The 10,706-nt window shown below is 41.2% G+C and overlaps 1 non-coding gene across 1 annotated transcript; it reads right to left on the bottom strand.

Annotated features, from left to right (window-relative positions):
- Window positions 1-1,088: 1,088 nt before the first annotated feature.
- Window positions 1,089-1,195, bottom strand: LOC141662579 (small nucleolar RNA R71). The gene has a single exon (XR_012550687.1). It is a non-coding gene; the product is annotated as a small nucleolar RNA R71 (small nucleolar RNA).
- Window positions 1,196-10,706: the final 9,511 nt, after the last annotated feature.

Below are 10,706 nucleotides of genomic sequence, written 5' to 3'. Positions count from 1 at the left end.
ATTGATGACTATTCAACTTCTATCTTAATTGTGGATGCTTGGTAGAATGGTATTAGTACAATGAAAGTTGGCTTTTATCAGTTTCGTGTTATTCGATTAATGTCATCACTGTCACATGCTAAAGGTAATAACAATGGCTATAGAAGGAAGTAATAATGAAGTTGTGATCTCATGAGTGTTTTATTATTGATAAATTGAAGTGTTAGTTAAGTGGTTAATTAAGTAGTTAATTATAGTTAATATTTAATCAACAATTTTAAGTGTTATTATCTTAACATTGAGAAGTAATCATACATTGGTGAGTGAGTTTAATTAGACAATAATTTAGTCTGAGTCTCTGAGGGAACGAACTAGAAAGTATTCTATATTACTTGCGAACGCGTATACTTGCGTGAATATTAGTGCGTATTTTCGCCCTAACAAGTTTTTGGCGCCGCTGCCGGGGACTCGGCGTATTTGTTTAGTTTATGTACTTACCATCATTGGTCATTAGGACTTAGTGATTAGGACGTAGTAGTTACTTACTCTTTTCGGTTGTGTTTCAGGTACTTTAGCAAGCGTTTATGCAAACTCGTTCTCGTGCTCGCAAGAGGACTTTAGATACAGCTGAGGAGACAAACGAAGTTCTTGATATTCCGGAGAAGTTAGATTTTTAGGATTCGGATTCAGGAACTGAGCAGAAAGAACCAGTAAACATGGGAGATCGTATTGTTCAAGCTGATCCAGCTCTTATGGATTTTTCTCGGCCTAAAAATGATGACATTCAGTCAAGCATCCTTCATCCGGCTATTCAAGCTAACACCTTTGAAATCAAGCCGGGCACTATTCAGATGGTGCAGAATTCTGTTTCTTTTGGAGGAGCGGTAACTGAAGACCCCAACATGCACATAAGGAATTTTGTCGAGATCTGCAGCACTTTTAAGTATAATGGCGTGACTGATGAGGCTATCAAGTTGAGGCTTTTCCCATTCTCACTGAGGGATAAGGCTAAAGATTGGTTACATTCTGAACTAGCTGGGTCCATCACTACGTGGCAAGATCTTGCGCAAAAGTTTCTGGTGAAGTTTTATCCAATGTCAAAGACTGCTGCTATGAGGAGTGCTCTTACTCAGTTTGCGCAGCAACCTACAGAATCTATGTGCGAGGCTTGGGAACGCTACAAGGAAATGTTGAGAAAATGTCCACATCATGGAATGCCGGATTGGATGGTGATCACTGGTTTTTATAATGGTTTGGGGGCCCAATCTCAGCCCATGCTCGATGTAGCAGCTGGAGGAGCCTTATGGGCTAAAAGCTATACTGAGGCGTATAATCTTATAGAGACGATGGCTGTAAATGAGCATCAAAACCCAACTCAGAGGATGACGTCAGGCAAGGTCGTAGGTATTCTGGAAGTTGATGCAGCCACCGCTATTGCAGCCCAGCTCCAAGCGCTATCAATGAAGGTTGATTCTCTGGCTACGTATGGAGTTAATCAAATAACTATGGTTTGTGAGCTTTGTGCAGGTTCTCATGCTACGGATCAGTGTTCTCTTGTCAACGAATCTGTTCAGTATGTGAATAATTATCAGCGACAATAGCAGCCTGTGCCAGCGACCTATCATCTTAATAACAGAAATCATCCAAATTTCAGCTGGGGGAATAATCAGAATGCTATTCAGCCACCATATCAGCAAGGAGTGAGTAAACAGTTTAACCCACCTGGATTCCAACAACCACAGCAGTATGCTACAAGGCAATCATATCCTCAACAGGGAAGTGCAGCTGCACCTACTAGTGCTGATTTTGAGGAACTTAAGCTGTTGTGCAAGAGTCAGGCGGTTTTTATCAAGACCTTGGAAAATCAAATCGGTCAATTAGCCAATGCAGTGCTCAATCGTCAACCTGGCACTGTTCCCAGTGACACGGAAGTACCAGGCAGGAAGGAAGCTAAAGAGCAAGTCAAGGCTATTACCTTAAGGTCTGGAAAAGTAGTTGAGGCTGAAAAGGCAAAAGAAGTCGAAGCTGAAGTTAGAGATGAAGAATCTAAGCAAAAGGAGAAAGCGGCGGAACCAAGGAAGACTACTGTTGAACACACTCTGCCTGAGGCTAATACAGGGGAGAAACAGCTCTATCCTCCACCACCTTTTCCTAAGAGATTGCAGCAACAAAAGCTGGATAGACAGTTCGGGAAGTTTCTGGAGGTGTTCAAGAAACTTCACATCAATATACCTTTTGCTGAGGCTCTGGAACAAATGCCTAGTTATGCGAAGTTTATGAAGACTATTCTTTCAAGGAAGGTGAAACTGGATGACCTTGAAACCGTTGCTCTCACGGAAGAATGCAACGCTGTTCTGCAACAAAAGTTACCACCAAAACTGAAAGATCCAGGAAGCTTCACCATTCCTTGCACCATTGGCAATCTAACTTTTGACAAGTGCCTTTGTGATTTGGGAGCAAGCATTAATCTGATGCCGTTGTCGATCTTTAAAAAGCTGGATCTGCCTGATCCAAAACCCACATACATGTCGCTACAATTGGCGGACCGTTCCATTACTTACCCAAGGGGCATAGTTGAGGATGTGCTCGTTAAGGTGGATAAGCTCTTCTTTCCAGCAGATTTTGTTATTCTGGATTTTGAGGAAGATAAGAAGATTCCCATAATCTTGGGGAGGCCTTTCTTGGCTACTGGGCGTACCTTGATAGATATGCAAAAAGGGGAACTTACTATGCGGGTCCAAGATCAGGATGTGACCTTCAACGTATTCAAGGCAATGAAATTCCCTACAGAAGATGAGGAGTGCTTAAAAGTGGATGTGATTGATTCCGCGGTTACTTCGAAACTCGAGCACATGCTAATGTCTGATGCATTGGAAAAGGCCTTATTGGGGGATTTTGACAGTGATGATGAAGATAGCAACGAGCAATTACAATATCTGAACGCTTCTCCATGGAAGCGAAAGCTGGACATACCATTTGAATCTCTTGGTACTTCTGACCTTAAGAATGCTGAAGGGAAGCTCAAACCATCAATAGAGGAAGCACCTACCTTGGAGCTCAAACCATTACCTGAACACTTGAGGTATGCTTTTTTAGGTGATTCATCTACGTTACCTGTTATTATTTCATCTGATCTTTCAGGTAGTGAGGAAGACAAGCTCTTAAGGATTTTGAGAGAATTCAAATCGGCTATAGGATGGACCATAGCAGACATCAAGGGGATAAGTCCTTCATATTGTATGCATAAAATTCTGCTAGAGGAAGGTAGTAAGCCAATTGTGGAACAGCAGTGAAGACTGAATCCCATCATGAAGGAGGTGGTGAAGAAAGAAATTCTGAAATGGCTAGATGCAGGCATCATTTATCCTATTTCTGACAGCTCGTGGGTGAGCCCCGTACAATGTGTACCTAAGAAGGGAGGTATCACTGTGGTCACAAATGAAAAGAATGAGCTCATCCCTACTCGAACAGTTACAGGATGGAGAGTATGCATGGATTATAGAAAATTGAACAAAGCCACAAGGAAGGATCACTTCCCCCTTCCATTTATTGATCAAATGCTTGACAGATTAGCGGGTCATGAGTATTTTTGTCTTCTGGATGGTTATTCCGGGTATAATCAGATTTGTATTACACCAGAGGATCAGGAAAAGACTACCTTCACTTGTCCATTTGGCACATTTGCTTTTCGTAGAGTTTCGTTTGGGTTATGTGGCGCCCCGGTCACCTTTCAGAGATGTATGATGGCTATATTCTCTGACATGATTGGAAATAACGTCGAAGTGTTCATGGATGACTTCTCCATCTTTGGACACTCATATGATGAATGTTTGAATAATCTGCGCGCCGTACTCAAAAGATGCGTGGAAACTAATTTGGTGCTTAATTGGGAGAAATGTCATTTTATGGTGCGTGAAGGCATTGTCCTTGGGCATAAGGTCTCTAGCAAGGGTCTGGAGGTGGACAAGGCCAAGGTGGGAGTCATTGAAAATCTTCCCCCACCTAATTCTGTGAAAGGAATCCGTAGTTTTCTTGGTCATGCGGGTTTTTATCGGCGATTCATCAAGGACTTTTCAAAGATATCTAAGCCGTTGTGCAATTTGCTTGAGAAAGATGTGCCTTTCAAATTTGATGATGAATGTTTGGCAGCATTCGAGACTCTCAAGAAGAGTTTGATCACTGCACCAGTTATTACAGCACTAGATTGGACAAAACCGTTTGAGATGATGTGTGATGCGAGTGATTATGCGGTAGGTGCAGTTCTGGGACAGCGCAAGAAAAATCTCTTCCATGTGGTCTACTATGTGAGTAAGACTTTAAATGGTGCCTAATTGAACTACACCACTACTGAGAAGGAGCTTTTGGCTATAGTCTTTGGCTTTGAGAAATTTCGATCTTATCTTCTTGGTACGAAAGTAACAGTATTCACTGATCATGCAGCTATTCGCTATCTGGTTTCCAAGAAGGATTCGAAGCCGAGACTCATTCGTTGGGTGCTTTTACTTCAGGAATTTGAGTTAGAGATCAAAGATAGAAAAGGTACTGAGAATCAAGTAGCTGACCATCTCTCTAGGTTGGAGAATCTCGATTCTACTTCACAAGATAGGACGTTAATCAATGAATCTTTTCCGGATGAGCAGTTGTTTGCAATTCAGGAGGAAGAACCATGGTTTGCAGATATTGTAAACTATCTTGTCAGCAATATAATGCCTCTTAATTTGACATCCGCTCAAAAGAAGAAGTTTCTGCATGAGGTGAAGTGGTATATGTGGGATGAACCATATTTGTTTAGACAGGGAGCTGACCAGATCATCAGGAGATGTATCCCGTTCTGTGAGACGGAGGGGATATTACGAGGCTGCCATTCCACGGTTTATGGTGGATACTATGGAGGTGAGAAGATGACAGCTCGTATTCTGCAAGCAGGTTTTTTCTGGCCTACTTTGTTCAAGGATGATCATCAGTTTGTTTTAAGGTGTGATCGTTGCCAAAGAGTGGGAAATTTGTCAAGGAAGGATGAGATGCCATTAAATGTGATGCTTGAAGTCGAGGTCTTTGATGTGTGGGGAATCGATTTCATGGGGCCTTTTATCGCGTCTTGCAATAATCAGTACATCTTGCTGGCAGCCAATTATGTCTCAAAATGGGTCGAAGTTAAAGCTTTACCGACAAATGATGCAAAGGTAGTGCAAAATTTTCTTCATAAGCAAATTTTCACAAGGTTTGGAACACCTCGGGTAATCATAAGTGATGAATGATCGCATTTTTGCAACCGTAAGTTCACTTCTATGATGCAGCATTATAATGTGAATCATCGAGTAGCTACTGCCTATCATCCGCAAACAAATGGTCAAGCGGAAGTGTCTAACAAAGAGATAAAGCGCATTCTAGAGAAGGTTGTTTGTCCGTCAAGGAAGGATTGGTCTTTAAAGCTCGATGAAGCTGTTTGGGCTTACAGAACAGCATACAAAACTCCACTAGGGATGTCACCGTTTCAGTTGGTGTACGGTAAGGGATGTCATCTACCAGCGGAGCTTGAGCATAAGGCCTACTGGGCATTGAAGAAATTGAACCTGGATTTAGATGCAGCTGGTAAGAAAAGAATGCTTCAGCTTAATGAACTTGATGAATTTCGACTTCAAGCGTACGAGAATAAAAAAATGTATAAGGAAAAGGTGAAGAGGTGGCACGATAGGAAGCTACATCCTAAGTTATTTGTGCCAGGGCAACAAGTTCTTTTATTCAACTCTCGGCTCCGACTTTTTCCTGGGAAGTTGAAATCAAGGTGGTCTGGACCTTTTATTGTCAAAACTGTGTTTCCACATGGAGCGGTGGAAATTTTTGAGAATGATTCGGACCAAGCATTCAAGGTTAACGGTCAGCGGTTGAAGCACTACTATGGGGACATGGCAAACCGAGAGGTGGTTAGTGCCATTTTGTTGACTACTTGAGAAAGGTACGGAACGTCAAGCTAATGACGAAAAAGAAGCGCTGCGTGGGAGGCAACCCATGAATTGTTGTTACAGGAACCCTTAGAAGTTAATAACCTATCCAAAAACACAAAAAAATCAGAAAACAGGGGCTGAAAAATTTTTTTTCTAGAGATCCTCTGCGCGCCCGCGCAGCTATGCTGAGCGGCCGCGCAGGGGTCGAGTTCCAGAAAATTTTTTACAGTTCAGAAGAAAAAAAAAAAACAAACAAAAACACAAAAACAGTTTTAGCCCATAAACCCACGAATTGTTCCCACTACCCCATCATTTTAGCCCTTAATTCCCAAACCCTAATCTAATCCACACCCTATATATACATACACCTATCCTACATATCTCCCACAAAACTGTCTACACTTAAACCCTCTCACAAATATCAAAAATCAGTTCTTACACACTTCTATTCACGAATCGATGGCACCCAAGAGAGCACGCACTATTGACAGCAGCAGCACAGTTCCTACTGCTGATTCATCGAGGGGCACTGCTGCAAGGCCTCGGTTAACTGACAGAGCTGCGGAGGAGGAGTACACTAGGCTGTTGGGGAAGCCGATTCTGAAGGAGAGGGGGTTTTTACCATCAGGGAGGGATGGTGAGTTGTTGCCTATGATTGCAGAGAAGGGGTGGATAGCTTTTTGTGAGTCACCCGAAGCAGTACCGATGAGCGTTGTTCGCGAGTTCTACGCGAACGCGAAGGCTGAAAAGAATGGGTTTTCTATAGTCTGTGGGCTGACGGTTGATTATCATCCTGCGGCGATTCGCCGTGTGATTGGACAGCGAGAGAGGAAGCCCGAGGAGGAGAACTGGAATGAAAAGACTGCTGAGGATTTTGACTTGGATTTGATTTGTGCGACTCTCTGTCGACCGGGCACAGTTTGGAACCGCAGTCCAGCCAATAATGAGTATCGTCACTTTCCGGCGATCGCCATGAACAGGTATGCCCGTGCATGGAATGCATTTATATGTGCTAATATTTTGCCTTCTTCACATGCACACGAGGTCACAGTTGAGAGAGCACAGCTGTTGTGGGGAATTCTGAATGAGGAATACTATGTGGACCTTGGTGAGTTTATCTACCAAGGAATTCTGAAGTTTTTGAGGGGAGCAAAGCATATGAACATCCCTTATGCATCCACGGTTACGAAGCTATGCCGAGCAGTGGGAGTGAACTGGCCGGCTCATGAGCAGTTACAGTTGCCAGCAGCTCTGATAGATTCTGGCACTCTGAATGGGATGTAGGAGTGGACCGGTGGTGAGCCTGAGGAGCATGGGCTGGGTTATCGTCTTCCAGGAGGGCGTCCAGCACGAGGTGCTACTATGGCTAGGCCAGGGCGTCGTGAGGCTGGTTCGTCGAGAGCTCAGGATGGTGCTGGGATGGGTGATGCCCAGTATAGGAGGCTTTCACGGCGGATGGATGCCATGTATGAGACGCAGAGCAGGTTTGCTCAGGAGCTCACCCTTGCGTTAGGGACTGCTTTTCGAGGCCTTGGAGCTGATATCCAGTGGCCAGTTTTTGGTGAGGACTCTGCATACCCACCGCCTGATACTCCACCCACTGAGGGTGATGATGATGATGACTCCGAGTAGGTATACCCTGTGTTCCTTTCTACTACTTTCATTGAGGACAGTGAAGATTTTTAGTTTGGGGGTGGTAGTTAAGGAATATTGTGTGTGTGTCATTTAGTTGCATATTCATGATAGTTTAGTTCATATAGTTGCATAATTTATGCCATATAGTTTTATTTTATGAATGTCATGTAGCTCATGCATTTACTATGATCCCTTTTGTAATGATTTATCGACTGAATTGTGATATTGATGCGAGTGTAGTGATAGCATTAAAGTGATATTAAGTTGTGTAGGTTGATATGCATGCTAGAAACAATTGTAAGTCCACTAAGTCTTAAAGAATGCGTAAGGGCTAGATTGTTGTTATGATTTGGTTGTTTTCAAGGTCAATCTATTTATTATGCTTATAATTCGATTATAGGTTCTTAGTGATAAAAACATGAAAAGAAAAATTTTTGGAGAAAAAAAATATGGAAGTTGTTGCTAGTTGTGGCTAGGCGTCAAATGGCTAGTAGCCGGCTCGCTTATGTTGCGAGTAGTCTAGGGTTGAGTAAGATGGAGCGAAACGCACTTGCTCAGAAGTTATAAAAAAAAAATAAATAAATAAATATTTTTTGCATAATTGATCAAGAGTGGGCTCTTTGGTATTCGAGTTATTAAGTTCTTAGGGGACTTTGTGCCTAGTGACCTAAGGCTTTTAGAGTCTGGGATCCGCTAACCTAACGCTCGTTACATGGATACCATTGTATAAGTCTTTTGTGGACCTCACTCATTGCACGGTCAAATAAGCATTTGAGTTGTAAATAAAAAGCACGATTCCGTAGTAAGCTCCAGAGTTCTTGTAGTGTTGTATATCACTTTGTGCCTAGAATTTTTATTCTTTGTATAATCGTAGGATTGCCTTGAGGATAGTCTAGTCATAGTAATTGGTCTAGTTCCGAAGCATATCTGTTAAGCATTTGCACACACCACGTTTCTGGCTGTATGTCCGATTGCATGAGTTTATTGATCTTTAGTTGTCTAACTGCATTCGTTGAGATGTGATAATTTGGTTGGTTAATTGTAGTAAGGGGGATCGTTGCATTTTCATATAGATTGCATTCATGCATATTTTTATTTGTTTTTGAGTCTGTGACGCTTGAGGACAAGCATCGATTTAAGTTTGGGGGTGTGATAAGTGGCATTTTATACCACTTAGAACGTCTTAAAATGGCTTAAATTGGTGTCTTGAAATCAAGTATTTTGTGTATTTGATGCATTTTTCTAGTGTTTATGCATTTCAGGGTATTAGTTGCATTTCGGGGGAGGAATCATCAAGAATAAGCCTTGGCATGTGTTCACCATTGCGAGAGGAAAGGAATGGGCAGATTACGGCGAAGAAACGGAGCAAGCTTGGAATTTTTCCAGTAGGGTCCTGCGCGCCCGCGCAGAAATGCTGAGCGGCCGCGCAGCAGCCTGCGCGCCCGCGCAGATATGCTGAGCGGCCGCGCAAGGTCGGGGAAAAAGCTGAATTATTTTAGACTTCTACTTCTGTGTGGCTTCCAACTTCTATGTAATCTGAGTTTTATGGGACTATTATATAGGTAGATTTGAGACGTTTTCACAGAGAGTATTAAGGGGATTATGTTTTAGATTGTGTTTTTTGCAAGAAGCGAAGGAGATAAGGAAGAAGACCGATTTAGCACACCGCAACGAAGAGGAAGCATATATTCTTGTGATTCTTGTTTCGTTGTAACGTTGGATGCTAGTTTTCTTGCTTTGACTTATTTACTCTTGTGACGTACTCTGTTTTAATATAATTAGTGTAGTTATTATTTTCTTGTGTTGTTTGTCATGATTTCATATGAACCCATGATGGCGATAAGTTCTATTATGGGCTAATCGTGATCATGGGGTTACAACGGATTTATTATGGAATTCTTTAGTTAATTGTTTAATACTTTAGTGTGTGATGATTGTATGATATCTAGTATTGTTTGTGCGTATTCATCTTATGTGCGTCGCGAACATATAAGATAGGGTGTTATTCTCTTGTGAAGCGACGGTGGATCTTGAGATTTAGAACTTGCCATGCTAGCATAGGTTCATGTACGTTGTGCATGATTAGTGGGTAACTCTAACAGTTTTATTTGCCCTATGTAATCAAAAGGGATAACTTGTGCTTAAATCGTTGTGTTGTCAATTTCTGTAGACATATAGGAACTCAACATAATTGATGACTATTCAACTTCTATCTTAATTGTGGATGCTTGGTAGAATGGTATTAGTACAATGAAAGTTGGCTTTTATCAGTTTCGTGTTATTCGATTAATGTCATCACTGTCACATGCTAAAGGTAATAACAATGGCTATAGAAGGAAGTAATAATGAAGTTGTGATCTCATGAGTGTTTTATTATTGATAAATTGAAGTGTTAGTTAAGTGGTTAATTAAGTAGTTAATTATAGTTAATATTTAATCAATAATTTTAAGTGTTATTATCTTAACATTGAGAAGTAATCATACATTAGTGAGTGAGTTTAATTAGACAATAATTTAGTCTGAGTCTCTGAGGGAACGAACTAGAAAGTATTCTATATTACTTGCGAACGCGTATACTTGCGTGAATATTAGTGCGTGTTTTCGCCCTAACAAGTGTTTTTAGTTTCTTCAGTTTTTGTGGGCTTGGTTGGAGTTTGTGCTTCTTCAGACATGATTGTTTGGATCTTTACTGTATGTGTGTTAACAAATAAACTCTGATACCAATTGTTAGGTCACACAACACTGTGGAAGGGGGTTGAATGCAATGTTATTACAATTATAATCGATCTTGAACACAAGTAACAGTAAACAGATATATTCAATATAATAAACTCAGTTACAATGGAACTGTTCTCTCTCAGTGATGAACAAATATCACTAAGAGCTGCTAGGTTACAATGAATAATTTATCTCGAAAATGATAACACATATAGTGTTAACCAATGTCTGTGTTTATATACTACACAATTACAAGATAACATCTAATTGATATGGAATATAATTCTGTCTCCTATAATATATCAATCAGATATCTTATACAAATCTTCTAGTCTTCTAATTCTTTCCATGCATATCTTCTTTTGTTTTAGTCTCGATTTTCTACTGTTAATCAGCTTCCTTCCTTAACTGTAAGTCCTCCCGTACTTA

The sequence above is a fragment of the Apium graveolens genome, chromosome 5 (assembly GCF_009905375.1).
Source record: "Apium graveolens cultivar Ventura chromosome 5, ASM990537v1, whole genome shotgun sequence".
Classification (NCBI taxonomy): Eukaryota; Viridiplantae; Streptophyta; class Magnoliopsida; order Apiales; family Apiaceae; genus Apium; species Apium graveolens.
Note: the sequence above shows the minus strand (reverse complement) of the source record. Positions and strands in the feature narration are given on the sequence as shown.